This window comes from Triticum dicoccoides, chromosome 2B (genome assembly GCF_002162155.2).
Source record: "Triticum dicoccoides isolate Atlit2015 ecotype Zavitan chromosome 2B, WEW_v2.0, whole genome shotgun sequence".
In the NCBI taxonomy this organism is placed as follows: domain Eukaryota; kingdom Viridiplantae; phylum Streptophyta; class Magnoliopsida; order Poales; family Poaceae; genus Triticum; species Triticum dicoccoides.
The window spans coordinates 282,915,894-282,940,497 of record NC_041383.1 but is presented as its reverse complement, the minus strand read 5'-3'; positions in this window follow the sequence as shown (position 1 = coordinate 282,940,497).

The following is a 24,604-nucleotide window of genomic DNA, read 5'->3' as shown; positions in this document are numbered from 1 at the left end:
TTGTGCCACTTTAGGTTTACGACTAGCCATGTCAGCCCGGGCTCCTTATCATATGGATGCTAGCGACACTGTCATATACGTGTGCCAAAAGGCACAAACGGTCCCGGGTAAAGGTAAGGCGACACCCGTGGGAATACCGTGCGTGAGGCCGCAAAGTGATATGAGGTGTTACATGCTAGATCGATGTGGCATTGAGTCGGGGTCCTGACAGCGTTGGTATCAGAGCTTGACTGCCTGTAGGATTACCAAGCCAAACTGGTCGAAGTTGAGTCTAGAAATGCTTTAGTTATATAAGGGAATTGATTGTGGGATGGAACGTAAGGCTCTTTTTACTCCTTATATCTCATGCCTTCTGATCTGAGTCATCTTATCTTTCCTGCGGGGTTAAGGAACTAGGCTATCTCTTCTTCTATTAAGATCACGTGTTACTAATCCGTAGACCTATAAGATTGTTGGATTTAAGCCTCAATCCAGTTCCTACTACTTCGGTATGTCTCTGATGATCTCGAAACCTTGATATTGTGCCTCTGAGTGGCTATGCCACCATTTTTGTAGCATGTCTCCAATCTTTCGAGCATTTACAGTCCTTATGCTGCCCGAGTCATCCCAGGTTTCTAAATAGTCTGATGCATTTGCAAAATCCTTTTCCTCTGGTTTCGATGTTCCTTTATGCCAGCTCAATCACACTAATCAGTGAGTTGAGGTACTTTATTGCCTTGACATATATGTTGGAGATATTATTATGACCCTAGGTGTCTTAGGGGATCATCTAGTAACCTAGCCATGATTGGTGTCCCAGTGTGATGACCCTGGCTTTATCCCCGAAAGCATCCCGTGATGCTACTTAGTAGTAGGTATTCTATTCCTGGGTTTTGAACCCGAGATTCACTCTACTTACTTCATGTTGATAGTGTTGCTAGTTCCTTTAGGAAATTAGTAACTTTTGCATTAGTCCTCGAGGTCCATGGTATTTTCCTTCTTCCAAATACTATGAACCATTTGTGGCAGTAGTTTGTTGAATCAAAAGATCACAATCGGAGTACTCTTGAGGAGTTCTCCATTCATAAATCGTGACTCTGCCAGTCCTACCTCTTTGCACGGGTTATCCGGAAGAAATATGTTGAACTTGGTTCGACATACAAACCTATACATCCACAACTCAGAAAATCGTATGTTCCTTGGAGTTGTCCCTCTTTAGTTGTCTTCTGACCCTCGTCTATCAATTGATAGTCAAGAGTATGCGTGCAATCGTTTATCGATTCCTATTACTCTTGTGGTCCGTCAAGCCATTCTATCGCGGAATGATTAGGAGAAACAAACTCCAGTACCTCTTCCATATCCAGGATTGGGTCAAAGAAGTTGTGCTCTGTAGAACAAAATGCCAATCCAGCTTTTGCTTCTGTTCTACCTTGGAGTATTACCCCCTTTATGTCAGAATTGTCATGCGAACTGCACCAACTCTCATGAATTCTGACGTAGTGATACTTCTTGCCATCATTGTTCATTCCTCGGTTCCTGTGTTATTGTAACCGGAATGCCGACAAGTGAATCGTGGTGTGTGAAATCAATACTGCTAGCAACCTTGTTGCTTGGTAGTTAATGGACAATAACCTCATCCTTAGCGAGTTGATTATTGAATCATCACCCTGAGGTTGATCGTGCTACCTAGTCCTTATTTCCGGTGCACTCCTCGATCAATGAGCTAGGATTGTGTCAATCCCTAATTTTTTCTTTTTGATCATATCATCTTTCCCTGAAAAGCAAGATTGTTCTCGAGCTTAGAGACATATCGGTGGTTCGTGATTTTCCGTATATCTTCTCGGAAGTAATACCAGGTTGTCACCTGACTGTTATGTTGAGCTCGTGATCAAGTTGGTTTATCCTGTAAACAACCCTTTCTCCAAGAATCTGTGTTGGATATCCCTGAGCTAGTTGGTTAAGCTAGAAAACAACTTGGAGAATTGGAAGTTAAAAGCTTGCCTGACTTAGTTTGTTCCAAAGGGATATTCTTGTGTGGGTGTGTGTGTTGAAGAAAGATGGTATCTTCATCAATTGGTCCTTGTGAACAATTGTTGGATCTATTATCTTACCCAAACCTTTGATTTAAGTATGGGCTATCGTCAAATCAAATCAGAACCAATGATGTTCATAATGCTGTCTTATTCGTGGATTTTCCTCGAGCATACACCATTATATCTTTTGGTCTGACCAATGCTATCACCGTGTTCACTTAACTATGGAATTCCTTTTAAAAGGGAACCTGGATGAATTGTTGTTGAGCCCATCGACAACATCCTTATCTTCTCCATGATTCTGTTGGACATTAAGCTAGTGTTGGAAACTTTGTAAACAATGCCTTCGAGTTCCGTCTCTGAGGTATATGTTTGGATGAAAGAAGTAACTTCCATTGATTCACGTGCATTTGATGAAAGTTGCCGCCGTGAATTCGAGAAAGATTGTTTTTGTTTCCTTTGGAATCATCCCAAGTGAGTCATGCATGTGCGAAGTATACATTGGACTGTGAGATTAGCTACCTCCATTCCATATGTGTCCCTAGCACGCCAAGCCACTGATTGACTTGCTCAAGGATAAGAAGTTCATCGATAAGTGCACAAGGACTTCGATATCCTCGATGCTGGTTCCCCACCGGAACTCGGTAGTGTTTTATTGTAAGACTACCATGTGATCATGTTTTGTCTGGGACAACATGTTCACATGTGTGTAGCAGAACCAGCTCATGTTTTGGAGCATGCTATCGTAGTTCATTTCCCGAGAATCTCGCAACGTCATCTCGTCGATTTGTGTTGCAAACTTTCATTTTTCTTCCTAGACTCGATGAGTCTAGAATGTCCTGACACCAACCAGATCTGAATCTCAGGCAGATATGATGGTTGGAACATTTCCAAGAACTATAATACTGGTCCCTCGATAACCGGTAAAGTGGATGTCGTGGCCAACCCACCTAGCCGGAAGACCTATTATTGTAGTATCTTGATTAAGGAAGTTGGCCACCTTCCCTTAAGGACTTCGTAGGATTTACTCCCTAGTTGTGCCTTATGATTTTTGTGTTCCGAAGTCCGACCTTTTACTTGATGTTCTAGATATCAAACCATTTCTATGAATGGCTTACACAAGCACATCAAGGAGAACATTAGAAGCGGAGTGCTAAATGTCTCTCGGTCGATCATCCAGATTTTATTTCCTTGGCCTCGCCAAGGGTGAAATCTGAGAAAGTGTTATCTTCCTTTGCATCTGCATCATCCATCATCATTCATCATGGTAGCAAGTTGTGTTGCCAGGATCCTTGACACGGATGTTGGTAAAACCTTGATGATTGTGGAAATGCTCAAGTTCTTGAGAGCACGCACAAGTGCTAGGTTTGATCGTCGACATTAACTGTATAGTGCTCTCAGTTTCCTCGGCAATGCTATGACCTTTTCAAACAGTGAATTCACTCTCTATTGTTGGGTTCTTCCCCAGTTACCAGAATCATTCCCAGCATTTGCATTTTGTTCCCAGCTTGCACCGCCAATGTGCCATTCCACCATGGGTCTCATCCATTTCCGGTGGTAAGCAAATTCATCCATTATGTTGTCTTCAACAAGGTAATCCACATCATCCAAGTCCGAGTATGCCATTCTACCGACCCCCTCCAAACGATCGGTCGAGAATTGCCTTAGGTTGGTTTAAAGAGTTTCAATGGTCTTTGAATCAAAAGTAATTCTTTTTGCCACTTAAGGGGATATATCTACAAGTCACCTTCCCTAAGGTGCATCGTTATGGTATCATGGCAATTCAACTCCTCGCTACGTTGACAACCGATCACCACATTCTTAAGTCTGGGATTGTTGTCTACCTAGTGAACCTTTGTCATCTGCTTCACTCCATTCCTATGGATGTGTGCTTCGTCTCTCAGCCCGAGAGAGGTTGCTATGTCTCATTCCGTGAGTTAATCCTGAGTTGTTCGATCTTCGAGAAGATCGACCCTTCTAGAGTCTCCTTCTTCCCTCCATGTCATGTTGGCAGGATTTCTCAGAGCTAGACGACAAGACAAAGATGGTGATTGAATCAACGTTCATTTGAAGTGCAACCTGGATCGTGAAGATTATACTAGTTTGCGTTTCCCCTTCATCTTACCCTACGCTTGAATCTCAAGACGAGATTCTTCTTTAGTGGGGGTGAGTTGTCACATCCCTAGTTCTGGCCTGTCCTATGCTTGCTTCCATCTGAGCATCATGTTTAAATTTTTGAAACCTGAACTGAGGAATTCAGAAGCCTCAAAACCCTAAATAAAAGAAGGGCAAAAACCCTAAAATCTCATTCATTGTTCCAAAATGCTCTTCTTAGATGTTTAATATTTTTGGCAAGGGTTTTGTTCCAAACCAAAAATAATGAACATTTTAAAAGGATTTATTTTGGGACTTTGAATTTAAATCAATACTATTTTGAATTTGAACTTATATCCAAATATTACTGAATATATGTTCAAATAACTGAAACATTTTTATGTGCTTTGGTATAATTCCATTGTGCTAAATAAAATGTTCAGGGGAATTTTGTCAGTGTCTTTGAATTTGTTTTATTTCAAAACAGTGGCAAAAGATTAAATAAAAACAAAACAGAAGAAAAATATGAAACAGAACAGAACTTACCTGGCGCCCACTTACCTGGCCCAGCCCAGCCCATCTACCTCGCCGCTCGTCGTCTTCCTCTGCCAGTAGGCAGAGGCGAGGCGTGGCGCGCGCCCGAGAGCCCCGGCCACCTCCTGCTTCGCGCTGGAGGCCGCCCTTCGTCCTAATCCACGCCACGGAGCGCCACGCAGCCCCTGGCTCTCTCTCACTCACCCCCTCGCCTCATCCTCTCCTCTGCTCTCTCTCCCACTCTGCCCGAGCGGAGCTCGTCGCCACCGACGCCGTTCGCCGCGGCCACAGCCACCCCCTCGCTCCCTCCTCGCATCCCTGAGCTCCGTCCCGACCCCATGAAGCTCTACCACGACGCATGCGATGCCGGGTGCCCTGTAGCCCCGCCATCACCGCCATCTTCATTGCCACGGTCGGCGATCGCCGCCGTTCGATTCGCAGCACCGAAGACGCCCCCGAGTTTGCTGACCACCTCATCGTTCTCCCTGTGAGCTCCTGCTGCCTCCTCTTTGCTCGCTCCCTCTGTTCCCGTCCCCTAGCTCCATCTTCCACCACGGCCGAAGCTCGCCGCCGCCGTGCCTCGTCGCCGTCGTGGCCAGAGCCACTGTGGCTCGAAACCGGGCACACCACCATGCTCCACACCTCACCAGGAGCACGTAGCACGCACCAACGCCTCCCCTAGCGCCCTGCATCGCCTAACCCGCCGTTGGCCGAACTCCGGCCGCCGCCTCCCTCGCTGCTGCCGACGCCACAGCTAACCCCAACTCCTCTGGCTTGCTCCATTGGATGCGCACGAGCTCGAGCTCCCTGTAGAACCCCTCCGCGCGTCGAATGGGCGCCGGAGCAGCCATCCCGGCGAGCCACCGCCGCGTCTGGTCGTTGCCAGCGGCTAGACGCCGGTGGATTAGCCCGGTTGACCAGGGATTTGACCCCCCTGGGTCACTGACGTGTGGGCCCGTCCCCTGCTAACTCTTGGTTAAGTTAATAACTAAGTTTAATTAAGCCACTGACTCACTGACATGCAGGCCCGGCCCGACTAAGTAAACTAGGTTAGGTTTAAGTTATATTAGGATTAGCCGTAGTCACTGACCAGTAGGGCCCCACTGGTCAGGTTTGACCCGGACCAGCCCAGTTGACTCTGCTGACGTCACAGTGACGTGGTGCTGACGCCATAAATCATTTCTGGATTTATTATTACTCAGGAAATTCCAGAAATAGCTAAAACTTCAATAAATCATAGAAAATTAACCGTAACTCCAAATGAGATAAATTATATATGAAAAATTATCAGAAAAATTCAAGGAATCCATCTGTACCATTTTCATGCATGTTAGAACAACTTATAGCTGCTGTATAGCACAAATCAATTAAATGGCATTTGAATAATCACATATGGAGTTTGAATTTGAATCTTGTATTCAAACCAACTTCATTTAATCTGTTGCTAGTTGCATTAGCTCAAAACACATTCATATTGCCATGTCATAGCATGCATCATATTGTGCATTGCATTGATCGTGTTTCTTCTGTGTTTGCCGGTGTTGTTCCCCCTCGATAGACGTTGTACCGATGATGTGATCGTTGACACTGATGAAGACTCAATGTTATCTTCAGAAGTGCCAGGCAAGCAAACCCCCCTTGTTCATTCCTATAAAATCCCACTCTCTCGCTCCTGCTCTCTTTTACTGCATTAGGACAACACCGATTCAACTGTTACATGCTGCGGTAGTTGAACCCCTTTATCCTTTGCATGACCTGTCATTGCCACAGTAAATAGATGAAACCCACTAGCATGAGTAGGAGTTGTTTGAGCCCTGATGTGCCTACTCATTCATGCTTGTTTGTCATGCCTGCTACTGCTTAGAGTTCAGTCAGGTCTGATTCATCGGGGATGAATCAGAGGTGTGTGAACATGTCCTACTGTGTGTGAGCTAAGTGTGTGAACACGATTTGGTAAAGGTAGCGCCATGTAGGAGTACATGGTGGGTTGTCTCATTGCAGCCGTCCTCAGGAACTGAGTTCTGTGTTTGTGATCCATGATCAGTTACTACCACACATTGGGTTCCGGTAACTCGACCCCTCTCGACTTATTAATCAACATGATCTCTGTCCAGGAGTTGCAACTAGTTTCTGGTGTTTGTAGGTAGTGTTAGTAGTCTACCAAGTGGCACCCGGTACAGGTGGGCTTGGGACAGACTAGGCACAGTGGCCCGGTGTACCAAGTGGCAGCCGGATGGTGGACTTGGGAACCCTGCTCACATCGTTTGGGGCCGTGAGCGACACCCCGGCCGGATCTCCTTGCGGATGGAACCCGAATAGGCGATAAACCTGGACTAGAGACTTGTTCGGTTAGTCAGGTCGTGGCCGACTCCCTCGCCCGGCTTCCGCTTGAAGGTTGCCGAGGTACATGACGTGTACAGGGCGGTAAGTGGCGGGAGCGTGTGTGAAGAAGTACACCCCTGCAGGGTTAACATCATCTATTCGAATAGCCGGATTCCTCGGATATGGAAACTTGGACCCCTGGCATAGTTCATAGACAAGTGAAAGTGGATACTCTAAAATACGCAAGAATAGCGTGAGTGCTATGGATGGCGTTCTCGTAGGGAGACGGGAGCGGATCCATAGTGGTGTATTGATATGGTGAATATGTGGACTCGTGTGCGCCACCTCAAAAGAGTTACTTGCAGTCGTAGTTTAGGATAGCCACCGAGTCAAAGCTGGCTTGCTGCAGTTAAACTCCACCACCCCCTTTGTTGATAATGATGCATATGTAGTTAGATCTGATGTAAGTCTTGCTGGGTACATTTGTACTCACGTTGCTTAATTTATGTTTTTGCAGAGAGACTTCAGTCTCGCTAGTAGTACCGCGTGGACTTCGACGTTTAGCTTGTTACCTCAGCTACGATCTTGTGCCCTCGGCAGGATCTGGTAGATAGTCAGGCTTCTCAGCCTTTTTCATTTATAGATGTCTGTACTCAGACATGTTAAGCTTCCACATGTGTTTTGACTTGTATGCTCTGATTGTTGGGTCATGAGACCCATGATTGTAATATCTCGCTCCTCGGAGCCTATTGAATAACTACTTGAGTCGTAGAGTCATTTTGTGATGCCATGTTGTATTGCACATACCGAGCATATTGTGTGTATGTTATTGAAATGCTTGGTATGTGTGGGATCTGACTATCTAGTTGTTTATCTTTAGTAGCCTCTCTTACCGGGAAATGTCTCCTAGTGTTTTCACCGAGCCATGGTAGCTTGCTACTGCTCCGGAACACTTAGGCTGGCCGGCATGTGTCCTTCTTCGTTCCTGTGTCTGTCCCTTCGGGGAAATGTCACGCGATGAATACCGGAGTCCTGTTAGCCCGCTACAGCCCGGTTCACCGGAGTCCTGCTAGCCCAGTGCTACAGCCTGGATTCACTCGCTGATGACCGACACGTTCGATGCTGGGTCATGGATGCCTGTCACTGTAAGTTTGTGCCACTTTAGGTTTACGACTAGCCATCTCAGCCCGGGCTCCTTATCATATGGATGCTAGCGACACTGTCATATACGTGTGCCAAAAGGCGCAAACGGTCCCGGGTAAAGGTAAGGCGACACCCGTGGGAATACCGTGCGTGAGGCCGCAAAGTGATATGAGGTGTTACATGCTAGATCGATGTGGCATTGAGTCGGGGTCCTGACAGCGCCACATCATCAACAGAGTATATCTTCACAAATTCTTCAAGAAGACGGCCTATGAACTCCTCACTGACAAGAAACCCAATGTGAGTTATTTCAAAGTCTTCGGTGCTAAATGTTGGATTAGAGATCCTCACCACAATTCTAAATTTGCACCGAAAGCACATGAAGGTTTTATGCTTGGTTACGGAAAGGACTCGCACACCTACAGAGTCTTCAACATTGTTCTTCACAAGATTGTTGACACTGTAGATGTGCGGTTCGATGAAACTAATGGCTCGCATGTCATGACCAGTTTTCCAGGTAATAAATTTCCAGAAAAGACCGTCATGCTCATCAGCCCCAGGATTACTGTTAGCTGATGAGGCTCCAACTTGATACAGAAATTCCAAGCAGAAAACACAATATGTAGTACAAGGCCATTCTGGTCTGTGAGTACAACAAATGGTTTCTAGTGGTTGATGGCGGAAGCGGGTTGTGAAACATCAGTGTCTATGGGACTCCATTTCCCACGGGAACAGCTGACCAGGTTAACTCCTATCTTCGCGAGGCTACTATCTCCATTACTTAGGTTCCGGGGCTGTCATCGCGTCGCTCCTCTTCGTGCAAGAAAATATGGCCAAGACAATAGCCAAGGACAAGCCAGTGAGTACTTTGAATGTACTCGCAAACATTATGAACACAGGTATAATATAACAATGATGTGCTGAAAATATTTTATGCTCATGACGCCAGTCACAAAAGATAAATAAATCTCTGATGCGTGCAAGCAAGTTATTTATAAAATTGCAATAACATAGTAGTATTAAAATTTATGAAATAAATAACAAGCAAAGCCACAGTCGGGCGTCTTAGCAACACCACATAAAGGGCTTTAAAAGAAATGCCACAGTAGGGCGTCTGAGCGACACCACATAAAGGGCTTTAAAAGAAATGCCACAGTCGGGCGTCTGAGCGACACCACATAAAGGGCTTTAAAAGAAATGCCACAGTCGGGCGTCTGAGTGACACCACACAAAGGGCTTTAAAATAAACAATCATAGTGAATATCCCGGAGGTAGAACCATCCCAGAGATACTCGATAATAACAATAATATCACGGGTAAGTCAACAATAATAATAATCATAATTATCACAAGTCACAGATAGTAGTTCTAGTTCTGGTTAACAGTTTCACCTCCGAAGACCGACACTAAGACCGACACTTGACCCATCCCAGACTGTAATCCTTAACCATGGACACGGCTATTCGAATAGGTTTAATCTCTACAGAGGGTGTACTCTTTACCCACGAGTAATGGATTTCTTTAGTACATCGGGACTAATTCCGTCTACGGTCTTTTTGTTGAAAACACACCTAACTTGCACACACCAGCTTATCTCACACGTGTCCGGAATCACCCACGACACCTGTTAAGCAAACTCTAAGTGGGGAGGCTACAACCTCGCGTAGCATGGGATCAAATTTATATCGCGCGCTCTAAGGGGTGGCCTCCCCTCTCGGTCCCAACCGGAAACACCCATGCCCCCGGACCAGGTGGCCTGCCTACCAGCTACAACCGGTATCTTCCACCATGGCCTCTCTGTACGGTGTGTGCTAGAAAGAGGTTGAAAACTTACTGAACCGTACTCTACTTGCTGTAGAGACGAGTGGTAGTACGAAACAAGTATGGGGCTTACTGGCACAAGACTCGATCTACGGTCGACTCAGGAGGTTTAAGTATTCCCTGCATGATTAGCATGACGAATATATTTCAACCAACAGAGTCACCGCTCATATCACCTTGCCATGCCATACCAGACATAACCGTCCCGATGGAGACCGGCGACAAACTCATGCCTACCCAAGGCAGAGGTTTTCCCGGGTTCCTGCCGGTATGCATGCAAGGCACATGAGGGTGATTATCATCACAAGTGTGTCCATTTCCAACAGCATGGAAATCAATAACATGCACCCATGCATATGATCATATCACATGAAATAACAAGTTTCTCCAAAGTGAGGTGATGTTATGAACGTGTCATCGAACACACAAAAATATTGTGCCGGGGTTCAGAATGCTTGCCTTCAATGTGTGGAAAGGCAGGGTGCACTCCAAAACTTGAAACATTTCTCCTCTCTTCAAAAATCCTATTTTAGCAATATAAAAGAATTAACACACAAAATAAAAACATCACCAAAAGTTGTTCTGAAATTTTTTCAAATAAATCTTAAAATAAACTAGGTGAAATTTGAGAGAGGTAGGAAAAAGAATCATTTCATTTGGAGTTGTATTTAAAAAGATATAACCAGTCAAAGTTTTGGTCAAATTCTGTTTTTAAAAATAAAACAAAAGAAAACGTTTCAGCCACGAATACGCTTTCTAAGTAGGGGTTATGTACTTGGGGTTTTACACTATCACTTAACACGCGTGGCGGCGGAGTGGGTCACTGACAGTGGGTCCACGGGGCCCACTAGTCAGGTTTGACTAGTCTTTCTCCCTCTCCTTCCTCTGTCCCGAGCGGAGGCGGAGCTCCGACGATCGTCGCTGACGACTGGCGGCTCCTCGCGGGGCCCCAAGGGCGGGGATGGATCCGCCACTCCAGGGCGGTCATCCCGGTGGTCGACAGGTAGGTGGGGGCGGAGGGAGCTGCCGGCGGCGAGCTTCGCGGCGGAGGAGGCTTCGGTGGCGAAGTGGTTTTGTGGCGGCGATGGCTCCCGAACCAAATTGAGTAGGGGGATCTGTTCACGGGAGGAAGAGAGGACTTCTGGTGAAGAGAGTGGAGAGGGGGAAGCCCTGGTGGCGCCGGAGTGAACGAGACAGTGGCGGCGGCAGGAGTTGCTGGAGATGAAGAAGGCGGCGTTTCCCTGACAATTGCGGGCTATGGGGGTTCCATGGGGTAGCCTGAGGTTGCGTGCGTGCTCAGAGGGGCTCGGGGTCCCTTTTTATAGCGTGGCAAGGCGGTTCCGCGGCGGCTGCGGATAAGGTCGCCGGCGACCGCCATTCTGTAGCTAGGGCGTCGTGGCGGCAACGAGCGCTAGCGGACACACTCGTGGATGAGCTCGCGCTGTTCCAGGGGCCAGGTGGCGAGCGGAAGAGGCTTGGGCGGCGCTGAACGGAGCAGGGGCTGTCGGCGGCCGTGGCGGCTAGCTCCTGGCCTGTCGGGGACGTGGCGAGGGGCGGCTTGGCGTGTTGCGGTGAGGAGGGACGTGCGTGGCGTGGCTCTGCAGTGGAGGCAAGGCCAGGGGCGCGATGCGTCGGCTCGGGCGCGGCACGTGTAAAATGCGTGCCAAACGCACGCTCTGCTCGCGCTCCGGGCGTGCACGGGACGTGCTCGACGTAATGCCAGAGCATGCTAGAGGTCGCGGTTGAGGCTGGGAAGAAACAGGGCTAGGTTAGGGTTAGATAGAGGGTGAATGGGCATTGTTGTTAGGTCAGGTGACCAAGTTCATAGTGTAAACTTGAATCCATGCCAAATCTGGCTATGCTCTCCAGGTGTTTGACAAAATGCCACAGGCACCTAGGCTCTTCTTGGGGTGGCCAAATCCTCCAGATCAGGGTCTCCTTAGATGCAAGAGAGAGTGGTGAGGTTAGTTTGTGAAAAGCACAAACTTGTTAGTGCAGGTTTTGCAAAACTACAATTCTGAACAGGAAATAAATATTTAAATAGGTTTTAGTGTAAAATTGCCCACTGGACCAGATTTTAAAACTTGGTGTAGAACTCAAAATATCCCATGAATGAAATATATTATTGCACAAAAGTGATTTAGAGACATCACATGATATCTCCAAACCTTGGTGAAATTTTTAGTTAAATATATCAAATGGTTGTAGTTCAAAAAGAGCTCCAAATTTTAAAACAAGTCATTTAATGAATAAAGCTCAGGGTGAAATAATTTTATAAATAAATCTCCTGATTGAGAGATGTTTTTTTAAATGAGAGGGAAAATAAGTCCAATATATTTTGGAAGGATCCACTTGGGAAAAATTTCTTAATAGAAAAGTTTTGAAATCAACAGAGATATACTTGCATGCAAAAAATTTAAACTCTTGGCAAAATTTTAATAACTAAAACCTGGTTAAATTTTTGGGGTGTTACATCGCAAAGAGAGCACCTACCTTCTGTGTTAGATGAACCAGCACCTGAGGATTCTATCAAGTTCAAGGCAACTGAGGATGTCATTCCTACTGAAGAATTTGCTAAAGAATTCATTCCAGTTCATGAAGAACATCGAGCTGATACACCTGAAGAAAATGCTGAGGAAAATGGTGCTGAAGAAAATGCTGATCAAACTCCTCAGCGACAACCAGCTCATCCTCGCATTGCAAAAGAAGTGCAAGTGGAGAAGATCATGATGACATTAGAGCACCAGGTCCTCTCACACGCTCAAAAGCTTCACATTTATCTAACTTTTGTTGGCACTATGTTTTTGTCTCTATCACAGAGCCCACTAAGGTAGATGAAGCATTTTTGGAGCCGGAGTGGATTCAGGCTATGCAAGAAGAATTACATCAGTTCGAGCTCAACAATGTCTGGGAACTGGTCAAACGTCTAGATCCTCGCAAGCATAATATCATTGGCACAAAGTGGATCTACCGCAACAAGCAAGATGAAAATGGCCTTGTGGTGAGGAATAAGGCACGACTGGTAGCTCAAGGCTACACACAGGTTGAAGGAATTGATTTCGATGAAACTTTTGCACCTGTTGCTAGACTTGAGGATATTCGCATATTACTTGCTTATGCTAACCATCATGATATCATCTTATATAAAATGGATGTGAAAAGTGCATTCCTCAATGGTAAGCTTGTGGAAGAAGTATATGTTGCTCAACCCCCAGGTTTTGAAGATCCAAAGAATCCTGACAAAGTCTTCAGACTTAATAAGGCCCTCTATGGCCTCAAGCAAGCCCCTCGGGTGTGGTATGATACATTGAAGGAATTCTTCGTGAAGAATGGCTTCACACCCGGTTCACTCGACCCTACTCTCTTTACTAAATCTTATGATGGTGAACTGTTTGTGTGCCAAATTATGTTGATGATATTATCTTTGGCTGTACTGACCAACGTTATAGTGATGAATTTGCCTATATGATGAGTGAAGAATATCAAATTTCTATGATGGGAGAGTTGAAATTCTTCTTAGGTCTTCAAATTCGTCAACAGCGCAATGGCATTTTCATATCTCAGGACAAATACCTCAACGATGTACTGAGGAAATTCGGCATGCAAGATTGCAAAGGCGTCAAAATTCCTAAGCCCACAAATGGCCATCTATGCACTGATGAAAATGGTATTGACTTCGATCACAAGGTATACCGCTCCATGATTGGTTCTTTATTGTACTTATGTGCATCTAGGCCAGACATAATGCTTAGTGTTTGCATGTGTGCCCGATTTCAAGCTGCACCGAAGGAATCACACCATAAGGTTGTGAAGCATATTCTTCGATATCTAGCTCACACACCAACACTAGGATTATGGTACCCCAAGGGCTCTGCTTTTGATCTCATTGGATATTCTGACTCTGACTATGCTGGTGATCGTGTGGACCGCAAGTCAACTTCTGGCACTTGTCATTTCCTCGGACGATCTTTAGCCTGTTGGTCCTCGAAGAAACTGAACTGCGTATCACTATCCACTGCGGAAGCTGAATACATTCCTACTGGCTCTTGCTGTGCTCAACTGCTTTGGATGAAGCAAACACTCAAGGACTACGGCGTCAACATGAAGAATGTGCCTCTCCTCTGTGACAATGAGAGTGCCATCAAGATTGCTCACAACCCAGTTTAGCACTCGAAGACAAAGCACATTCAGATTCATCATCATTTCTTCGTGATCATGTGTTGAAGGGCGACATCTCCATCGAGCACGTGAAGACTGAAGAACAGCTAGCTGATATCTTCACTAAGCCCTTGGATGAGAAGAGATTTAGCAAGTTGCGGTGTGAGCTAAATATCTTAGAATCTTCGAATGTTCTTTGAAAAGGACACACATCCTAACACTTATGCAAAATTGATGACTTAGATGTGCAACACATGAAGAAACGTTTTTCTTCAATCAATGAAGAATAACACTCTAAGTGTGAAGAAATTAATGAAGAATTTGATTCTCAGAACCCTACGACAATTGTACGCGGTGTCTGAAATCATCATTCTTATACGGTGGGTCACGCCACCACAAAAAGTTAAAAATCTTCAATTTGAGTTTTTCCTCAGTTTTGAAATTCTTCAGTTTTTCAAATTCTTCAACTTTTCAAAATCTTCACTGTTTCCTTCGTTTTTCTTCATTGGCTATATATATATATATATATATATATATATATATATATATATATATGAGTTTATGTCCTCTACAGCATTCACTTATAGCTATTTCTTCAAGTTGCTTTTTCTGCTAAGTGAATGTGATCGGACCCTTCCCCCCTCTATGCTATACTCAACCCAATCTATTCACAAATTCTACATATGCGTTATATTTGAAACTCGTTCAAAATCTTCACTGTGTCCTTGTGAGCTGAAGAAATTGCGAACGAAACTTTAAAACAAATCTTATCCAAATTTTCGGTTTTGCCGCTCAAACCGTTTCGCATCCCACAATGCATTATTCTATTCACCCACGATCGTACACGATCTCAACTACACAGTACGTGGGTGACACATGTCGTGAGAAGGAGAAAGGGCAGGGGCACGTTCATCCCAAATCTTCGGGCGAACAATTTTTCACCGTGTCTATAAATACCCCTCTCCCCTTCCTCACTTCATTTACTCCGCTCGATCGCTACTCTCTCACTCGAGCTCCTCAAACCCTAGCGCCGCCACTACTCCATCGTCGCCGGTGAGGAAGAGCTTCGCTGCCTCGACCTCCTCGCCGTCGTACTCACGCCGACCGCGGAAATCTTCACTCCGCCGCCGCCGTAGCTGTCTTCCTCTGCCAAGTTTGGGCGTGGGAGATCTAACCTGATGAACTTCACATCAGTTCTTCTCAGTTCGTCGTGTTCTTCACTTCGGGTAATTAAAAGTTACTTTTATTACTCACTTTGATTCTCAAACTTTGCTGAAAATCTTCAAAGGTGTTTATTCTTCAAATCTTCACAAATATGAACACCTCACATCATATGATCTTGAACTGTTTCTCTAAGCAATCATTTTCTTCAAGATTCCCTAATTGTGTGGATCTTCGATCTGTACAACTCTGGAACCTAAGACAAGAATGCTTAGTGAAATTCCTCAAGGTTCATCTGGTCAAATTCCTCAAAACTTGTTCTTTTCGAAAAACCTTCTCAGAACGCATATGACCTCTCCGAATTCCTCGCACCTGTACTCTGTTCACAGGTACTCATGTCTGCTGCTGAATCACTAGGTTCTCATCAACTTAACTCATTTGCAGCGTTCCTCGAAGAAAAACTGCATACTTCTTCAGAGAACTCGATTGTTCAAATTCCTCAAATGAAGAATATGGCAGACGGTAAGAAGCCGCAGAAAGGAGGAAAGAAACCTGAGGTTATGACTGTGTTTGAAATCCCTGAGGAAATTTATGCTGACTATTGCACACCTGATGAAGCAAAATTTGGCAAAGAAAACAAAAATCAGCGCAAGGTGCGCATTCAGAGGATTGAACAGAGATGGGCAAGGGAATGGAGGGAATACAGATATGTGATTCCAAAGTACATGAGGAAATTCGCCCTCAATCCTCCATGCCCAAGAGCTCCATTGGCACCTGGCCAAGTAGCTGACCCGACAAGCATCAAACGTGGTGAGGACTTTCCTGAAGAATGGGCTAAGCGCCAAGCTAAATTGGCAAGACAAGCCAAGGAGGCAGTGAAGAAATTCAATGAGGATTCTGCCACTATTACTGCTACTGAGGCCTCGGTGAAACCGAGGAAATCCATGCCAAAGAAGCCTGCTCGTAAGCCAAGTGCTTCACCAACAGTGCCCTCATGGCAAATTCCTCACACTGCTACAGCTCCACCAAAATCCTCAATAGCTCCTTCAAAGTCCTCAGCTCCTGTGCATCTGGCTACATGTCAAAGGACTGCTGGTTTCTCGATTGCCTCTGGTGTTTCAGCAAGTTCCTTAGCTGCACCAATTTCCTCATCAGGCCCCACACTGTTGAAGACCAAAGCAACAGCTGGACGAGGTCCTCGGCCAACTCCAAAGAAGAAACAGGTCGCATTCCATGTGCCTTCTGATGATGAAGCTTCTGATGATGAACTTGCAGAAATCATCAGAGACAGACAGGTGAAGGCCGCTAGAGCCAAAGGCACATCTGTGCCACTGCTTTTGGATCCAAGAAAAATCCTCGATTACATTGATCTCTGGCACAAGGATCCTAACACCCCTATGCCTGATTTTCATCTGACCCCTAGTCAAAGTCACATGCTGACCCATTTCATCACTGAAGAGAAATGGAAGTTTGAAAAGGCAAGAAAGATCAGGAAAGCTCAATATAGAAAGGAGAAGCTCCTGAAGAAAAATGTTGTCAGAATGACACCTGAGGAACTTCTCCAGGCTCAGTCTGAAATTCAAGCCCTCAGCGAAGACTTTGATGCCTACTATGCTGATTGGCAAGGAGCTAAAGTAAGATTCGTCAATCTGACGAAGAAATTCACAAATGTTGCAGCCCCATCGCAACAAGAAAATCTTTAGGCTGCAGACTCTGCTCAGCCTGCTAAAGAACATGCTCGTTCCAGGGCTGGTGAAGAAATTTCAGCCGCTGAAGAAATTGCCAGGGCATCCACTAGTGGTGCGCCTGAAGAAACTGAAGAGACCGGAGCAACTGCATCAGTCGCGCCTAAAGAAAATAAACCAGATTCCTCAGCTCCTCCCGCGCCCACACCAACTCCAATTCTTCCATCTGCTTCTGATGTGAAGAAGACCAAGGCTGCAGAGCGAGCTGCAGTGAAGAAAAGGAAGGCATCAACTGCGTCAAACTCTTTGGCTGCAAAGAAAATGAAGCCAATGACCAGCTCACTCGAAAATCCAATTGATGCTGTTCCGATTTCCTCCATGCCATCAAAGGACCTTGTTCCTTTTGGAGAAGACTATGAGATCCCAAGCGGATCTGATGAAGAAAATCATTCTGCTGCTTCGTCAGAGCAGATTGATGAAGAAATTGAAGTGGAAGCAATCCCTTCAACTCCAATCATTTCCTCGCCTATGCCTCAGTTCACAGCTGAAGAGGCCGGTGTTGAGGAACTTGAAGAAGATGTGGATATTGAAAGCACAACGCCAGTGATGAATGATGACTTTTGGGAAAGTCAGCATCCAAATTCTCCACTCTTCACCCCAATCCAACAGATACCTCAGTCCCCTGCTCCAACTGTTCAAATGGGCTCTGAAGAAACTCATCCCACTTCATCTGTCCATGAAGAAAATCCAGCCACTAGTGCTGATGAACCTGTTGCTGCTGATCCTCAGACTGCACCTGTTGAGGAACAAGAAATTCCTCAGCCTGAAGAACCCGAGCTCGCGATTCCTGAGGTGGTGATGCAACTCACTGACACCCCTCTGCCAAAGCCAAAGAATCCGTTCTCAAGCAAACAGAAGTTCAAGGCTGAAGATTTCTTTGCCGAGCACGTATTCTTCACTGATTATAATCCATATGATTCTGCTCGCATAAGGAAGAAGCGTTTCTGGACTGCCAGCCAAGCCAATTTCTATTCCTCAGTGCTCTTCAACAAAGACAAAGTCTTCGATCATGCACATATTCCTCATGTGGACATGGAGTCTCTGCCCGGCTTTGAGCCAGTCCTTAGTGTTCTTCACGACGTAGGACTTCTGAATTTCTGCACTGATATCTGTGACTGGAATGAAGAACTCATTCTTCAATTCTATGCAACTCTGCACATCACCGGAGACGCTGAAGACGTGAACTCATGGGTATTAGACTGGAGGTCTGAAAATACTCACTACAAGGCACCAGTAACTGAATTGCTTCGTGCTCTACCACTCAGTCCTCCACTTGATGGTGCCTGTTGTGTCTACAACGAACCAGAACTTTCAAATCACTATATGCAAGTGCTGATGAAGCCTTTGAAGCCAAGGCAGGCCCCACGAACCAAATTCCTCGTCAAGGAATTACTCTATGTGCCTCGGACTGTCTATCGAATTCTGACGAAGATAATGAGTCCTATCAAAGGCCACGACTCAAATGATGAAGAAGTCGTTGGCATCATGAAGAATATGCTTTTCAACATCATTCATGGCGTTCCCGTCAACTTCCATGATTTCTTCATGAGGACTCTGGCCAATATTGCTATGTCACCATTCAAGCTGAAGCCCTATGCTCCTTGGATTATGAGATTCATCAGGGCAAGAACTTCACTGAATTACAAAGCTGACACTCTGAACCATAGTAGCTACTTGCCTCCCATTGAAGTCCTCAAACGGACAATTTCATCAGCTGATGATAAAGGCAAGGCCGCTGCTGTGATCGATGAAGGCATTCGTCCATTGGATGGTCAATTTCGCAAGGCTGCATCTTACTCTACCAATGACGATTCTGCCACACATGACTTTGCCACAAATACCTCAGCCAAGAAAAATCCTCAAGCCACAGCTCCCAGGGTGATGACTGACCGTGAGTTACTCCTCAGTCTTCATCAGAAAGTTGATCGCAATCACAAATGGGTAAAGCGTCAGTTTGGTGCACTTCTTCACAATATGACCTCAACACACAATGCAGTGAAGAAGAACCAATACTACCTTCATGAAACCTTCAACCGCACCTGGGCTGTCCTCACTCATGTCTATAGCGCTGAAGAACTGAAGACTATGGGTCTCAAGGAAGAATTTGACTGGTCTGCACCTCCTACGAAGAAATTCAAGAGGGTCAAAATTCGTCCACTTGTGGCCAGCTCTTATTCTTCATCGCGTGACACTGATGAGTATGAAGATTTGGATAACACTGTGGCAGGCCCTGCTACAACAAATAACCCCGACAACGCTGGCGCTCCTCCATCGACTTGAAATTCTTCAGGGGCGTTAGTCCTCAGTTTCAATCCTTTTGGTCATTTGATGACAAAGGGGGAGAAATCTGAGTTAGTCTTCAAGCGGGTCTATATTAAGGGCGTTTTTTTAAGTTACAACTCTCGTTCTTCTGAAACTTTTATTTGGATCGAGTTGTAATCTTAAACCCGATGGTGCGCTGATACTTTTGTTGCATTATGCTTTGCATGCTTATTCCTCGTTAATGACATTGCACGCATGCTGAATCTCATCAGGCACCATATTTTATCATGCATTTCAAATTCTTCATATTATATATCAAATGCGTGTATGAATTACAAGATATAGGGGGAGATCTCCATGATTCAACTCTTCAAAAGGAACTCGGACAAGCTCTGCTTATTACCAGCTGGGTGATACATGCAGATCCAAAATCAAGATTACCAATTCAAAAACATACAGGAGTTGTTTAACTCATATCTTCTCCACGCGGGAGAGCCGCATCACATGAACTAATTTTGTAGGAAGAGCATGGAGACATGAAGAGTGCAAGCACTGTAGCGTGAGGTGCTTGTTGTCTACGGCAGTGATGCTAGAACTACACTTCGCAATGTGACAGCAGTTGGTGTCTAAGAAGATGGAACCGATGGGGAGAACATGTTAAATAAGAAGTCTTTGACTCCTTTCCTAATTTTTCCCTATCCCAAATTCCTTCTTTCCTTATTTTTCCCGTCTTAAATTCCTTTCCTTCCATCAAATTAGCAAGCCGTAGACTGCTTTCCTTATATTTCCCTGTCACAATTTATTTCCTTCCAAATTCCGTCAAATTAGCAGGCGTGGATTTCTTTCCTTATATTTCCCTGTCGTAATTCCTTTACCTCCATATTCCGTCAAATTAGTAGGCCCTTTCCTTATATTTCTATGTCCCAATTCCTTTCCAATCATATTCCTCTCTCCACATGTCGGTTGCATGTTGCAACATTGAAATCATTTATAGTAAATTGGAAACTCGGTTTCGCCCTTCACTTATTGATTTTTAATATCGCTCCTTATACCCCGATAAGTCAAAAACATATATAAGATGGGAGGTTTGGATGTGAGGGGGCGATGTGGGACTATTTAAAAGTCCAACTTACCTTATAAACAAAACACTTAGCTAGTTTTTTTTAAAGACACGTAGCTAGTTTAGTTGATAGCCACAATAGTTGCGCAACTCAGAGGTTGTCTGTTCGAATCCATGCGCATGCAAAAAATATTTTTGCCCCGGCCTATACCCCCTTAAGTTGGTCAGCATTAGGCTAGCGTGGCTGTGGCTAAAAAAACATATTGGCCGTCTCTTTTTCTAAAATATGGGCCTGTTTCATTCACAAAAAGTAGTACCACCTCGGATAAAAAAATCTTTAAAATATTATATGGGTGAACGGGTGAAAAAAATAGCGAAACACACCTTGCTTTTTTAGTAGGTATAGATTATATAGGCATTTTATATCATCTTTTGGTACTAACCTATTGACATAGTGCCAAGTGCCAGTTGTTGTTTTCTGCATGTTTTTACATCGCAGGAAATCAATATCAGAGGGAGTCCAAATGCCACGCCAATTTACGATGATTTTTTATGGGCCAGAATGAACACAACGGGCCCTGGTTGCACTTGGGGGAGTCCCGAGGAGGGGACAACCCGCCAGGGCACGCCAGGAGGCCCAGGCGCGCCCTGGTGGGTTGTGCCCACCTTGGGTGCCCCCTGGACCAACTCTTTGCTCTATAAATACCCCAATATTCCAGAAACCCCAGAGGAATCGACGAAATTTTCATCCAGCCACCGCAGAGTCCAGAACCACGAGATCCAATCTAGAAACAATTACAGAGGGGTTCACCACCTCCATTGGTGCCTCTCTGATGATGCGTGAGTAGTTCTTTGTAGACCTTCGGGTCCGTAGTTAGTACCTAGATGGCTTACTCTCTCTCTTGATTGATTATCAATACAATGGGCTCTTGGAGCTCCATATGATGTAAGTCTTTTGGCGGTGTGTTTGTTGGGATCTGATGAACTTCAAGTTTATGATCAGTTATATCTTTTTATATCCATGAAAGTTATTTGAGATCTTTGATCTCTTATATGCATGATCTCTTATAGCCTCGTATTTCTTCTCCGATATTTGGGTTTTGTTTGTCCTACTTGATCTACTTATCTTGCAATGGGAAGAGGTGCCCGGTAGTGAGTTCGATCTTACAGTGCTTGATCCTAGTGACAGAAAGGGAGCCGACATGTATGTATCGTTGCTACTAAGGATAAAAAGATAGGATCCATATCTACCGCAATAGATAAATAGATCTTGTCTACATCATATCATCGTTCTTATTGCATTGCTCCATTTTTCCATGAACTTAATACACTAGATGCATGCTGGATAGCGGTCGATGTGTGGAGTAATAGTAGTAGATGCAGACAGGAGTCGATGTAATGATCATTTCCTGGATATCTTCATGATTATTTGAAGTTCTATCAATTGCCCAACAGTAATTTGTTCACCCACCGTTTGCTATCTTTCTCGAGAGAATCCACTTGTGAAACCTACGGCCCCCGGGTCTTCTTTGTCATACATTTGCCTTGCGATCTACATTTTCCTTGCGTTTATTTTCAGATCTATTAAACTAAAAAATACAAAAATACCTTGCTGCAATTTATTTGTTCCACGATCTATTTATCCTATCTACAAATTTACCTCACATCCTTTGCCTATCTTGAGGCGCTGTACTCCCAAAGGGATTGACAACCCCTTTGACACGTCGGGTTGCGAGGTGTTGTTGTTTGTGTGCAGGGGATGTTTACATTGTGTTGCTTGGTTGTCCTACTGGTTCGATAACCTTGGTTTAATATCTGAGGGAAATACCTACCATGGCTGTGCTGCATCATCCCTTCCTCTTTGGGGAAATACCGACGTAGGTTCAAGTGACATCAGATACCAATTGAAAGTGCGTTATATCGACTAGAGGGGTGAATAGGGAATTTTTACAAATTCGCCACTGAGGAATTTCTAAGTGAATAAATTCCTAAGCAAAGACACACTAGCAGCAGAATAAGTACTAAGGTATAAGCATAACAGAGCAACAACATAGTCATCATGATGAAATGAAAGACAAGCACAGAGTATAGCTAGCGTGAAACAGGATAAGTAGGCTAAAGACAATGAGACTGAAGAAATAGGATTGAGGAAATAGAGAAAGTCTTCGGTCAAAGTCTTCAAATAGTAATGATCAAGTTCATCAACACATGAATAAGGAAATGAAAGGGTTGAGGAAATAGAACCAATTGGCTTAGTGAAGACAGTGATTTGGTAGACGAGTTCCAACTGCTGTGACAGTTCTACGTCTGGTTGGAGCGGCTGGGTATTTAAACTCGAGGACACACAGTGCTCACCGTATTCTCCTTGAGCTAAAGTCACACAGACCTCGCCCAATCACTCCTAGTAAGTCTTCAGGTGACTTCCAAACCTTCACAGACTTGGTCACTCGGTGATCCACAATTCCTCTTGGACACACAGACCATGAAGCCTAACCGTCTGGAGGATACACAGTCCTCAAAGGTAACAAGCATCGGTTCCACACAGAAAACAATCTCTTCAGTGATGCTCAATCACTTTGGGTTGTAGGTGTTTGGGTTTTGGGTTTTCCTCACTTGATGATTTTCGCTCAAAGTCCTCGGAGGATGGGATGCTCTCAATGACAAGTGTCAGTTTCTTTCAAAGCAGCCAACCAGCTAGTGGTTGTAGGGGGCAGCTATTTATAGCCTAGGGAGCAGCCCGACATGATAAGACATAAATGCCCTTCAATGATATGATCGTTAGGTGGTAGGATATTTTGGGACTGTTGGCGCATAGCATAGCAATGGTCGGATATTTGAGAATCAAATTCCTCAGGGCTATCGTGTTCCTCACTGTGTAGGCAATCCGGACTGGAAAATTGCTAACTCCTCAGTTAGGAAAAATTCCTCAGAGAACATAAGATCTTCGTCTCTGTCACTAAAGAAATTGACTGAACTGATATGAGATTTCCAATGGCTTCACTCTAAAGGATTGAGTAGGTGTAGGATTTTGGGTTGAGCATCACTTGGAAATCACTTACCTTAGTATTACCTCAACCCCCTTTAACAGTACGGAGTTTCCTATGACTCAAGAAGGAGAAAAATAAACTACAAAAATAAAAGTCTTCATGCTTCATAGTCCTCGCATGAATATCCAAGTCTTCAAGGTCACACCAATTTCTTCACTTTCAGAGTCTTCAGGAGAACCAAAGTCTTCAGTTGAAGACATATATTTTTAGGGGTTGATATTCATAGTAAATATAAAACTCCTCATCGACTTATAGTGCTTGTGTACACTCACAAACATATTAGTCCCTTAACCTATAAGTCTTCAATACACCAAAGTCACTAAGGGCCACCATATGCACTTACAGAGTCTTTATTACAATAGAATAAATTCGGCCGAAGGCCAACTCATGAGATAAACTACTACGGAAGATGTAGATGACAGTGAGTCCATCCGACTCCATAGGGAAATCACCGAGCGTAGTGCATAGCCTCACTTCTGGTTGGAATAAACCTCTACAACATAAGATGTTGCAGCCGTGTAGGTCAGCATTTTGAATATGCCGGCAAGTTACAGAGAGGAAAACAATAATAAAATGCTATCACTATATGCAGATTTGGCTGTGAGGCTCTAAGTTTAGGTTATTTGCAAAACGCAATTTTTTTCCTACAACAAAAGGACTTGCTTGTAAATTACTACCAAATATTTGTTGTTAATGAGATGGTTCCTCCATCCATTTTTCATATCCCAAAAACTATTCATAAACCCACTCAATTATAATTAAATGTGTTGAGGCTGGCTGATAGTATCATCTTCGGTGCTCAAGTTGTCCGTAACCAGGGACACCGCTAATCGATTAGATTGTAACTATGTAGAGTCTTGTACACTTTAGCTACAAGATCTGATCCATCCTGTTATGTCCTCACACTGCCTGGTGTTTGAGAACGAGACGATCGAAACATGGTCTTCCAAAGCGGTCCTCCGGACGAAAGTCAGTGCTCATCTAATCCTACGGTTCGTCTACATGTCCTAGCAATCTTACCAACCAGAGTCTCGACTAAGGTCAACCAAGACAAAGCCCATAATGGCTTGCGGTTGCACACGTAAGCTTTCCGGCCTTGAAGTATCCATCCATCTCTTTGAGCCTGGGTGCCATTCGGTCTGGATGATCACATGTAGATACCAGGATTCCCAGGCATAAACTTGATAGATATCTGGCTGCCAGATGCTTTCGAATCCACCGAGAGGTATATTCAGTACTTGAAAT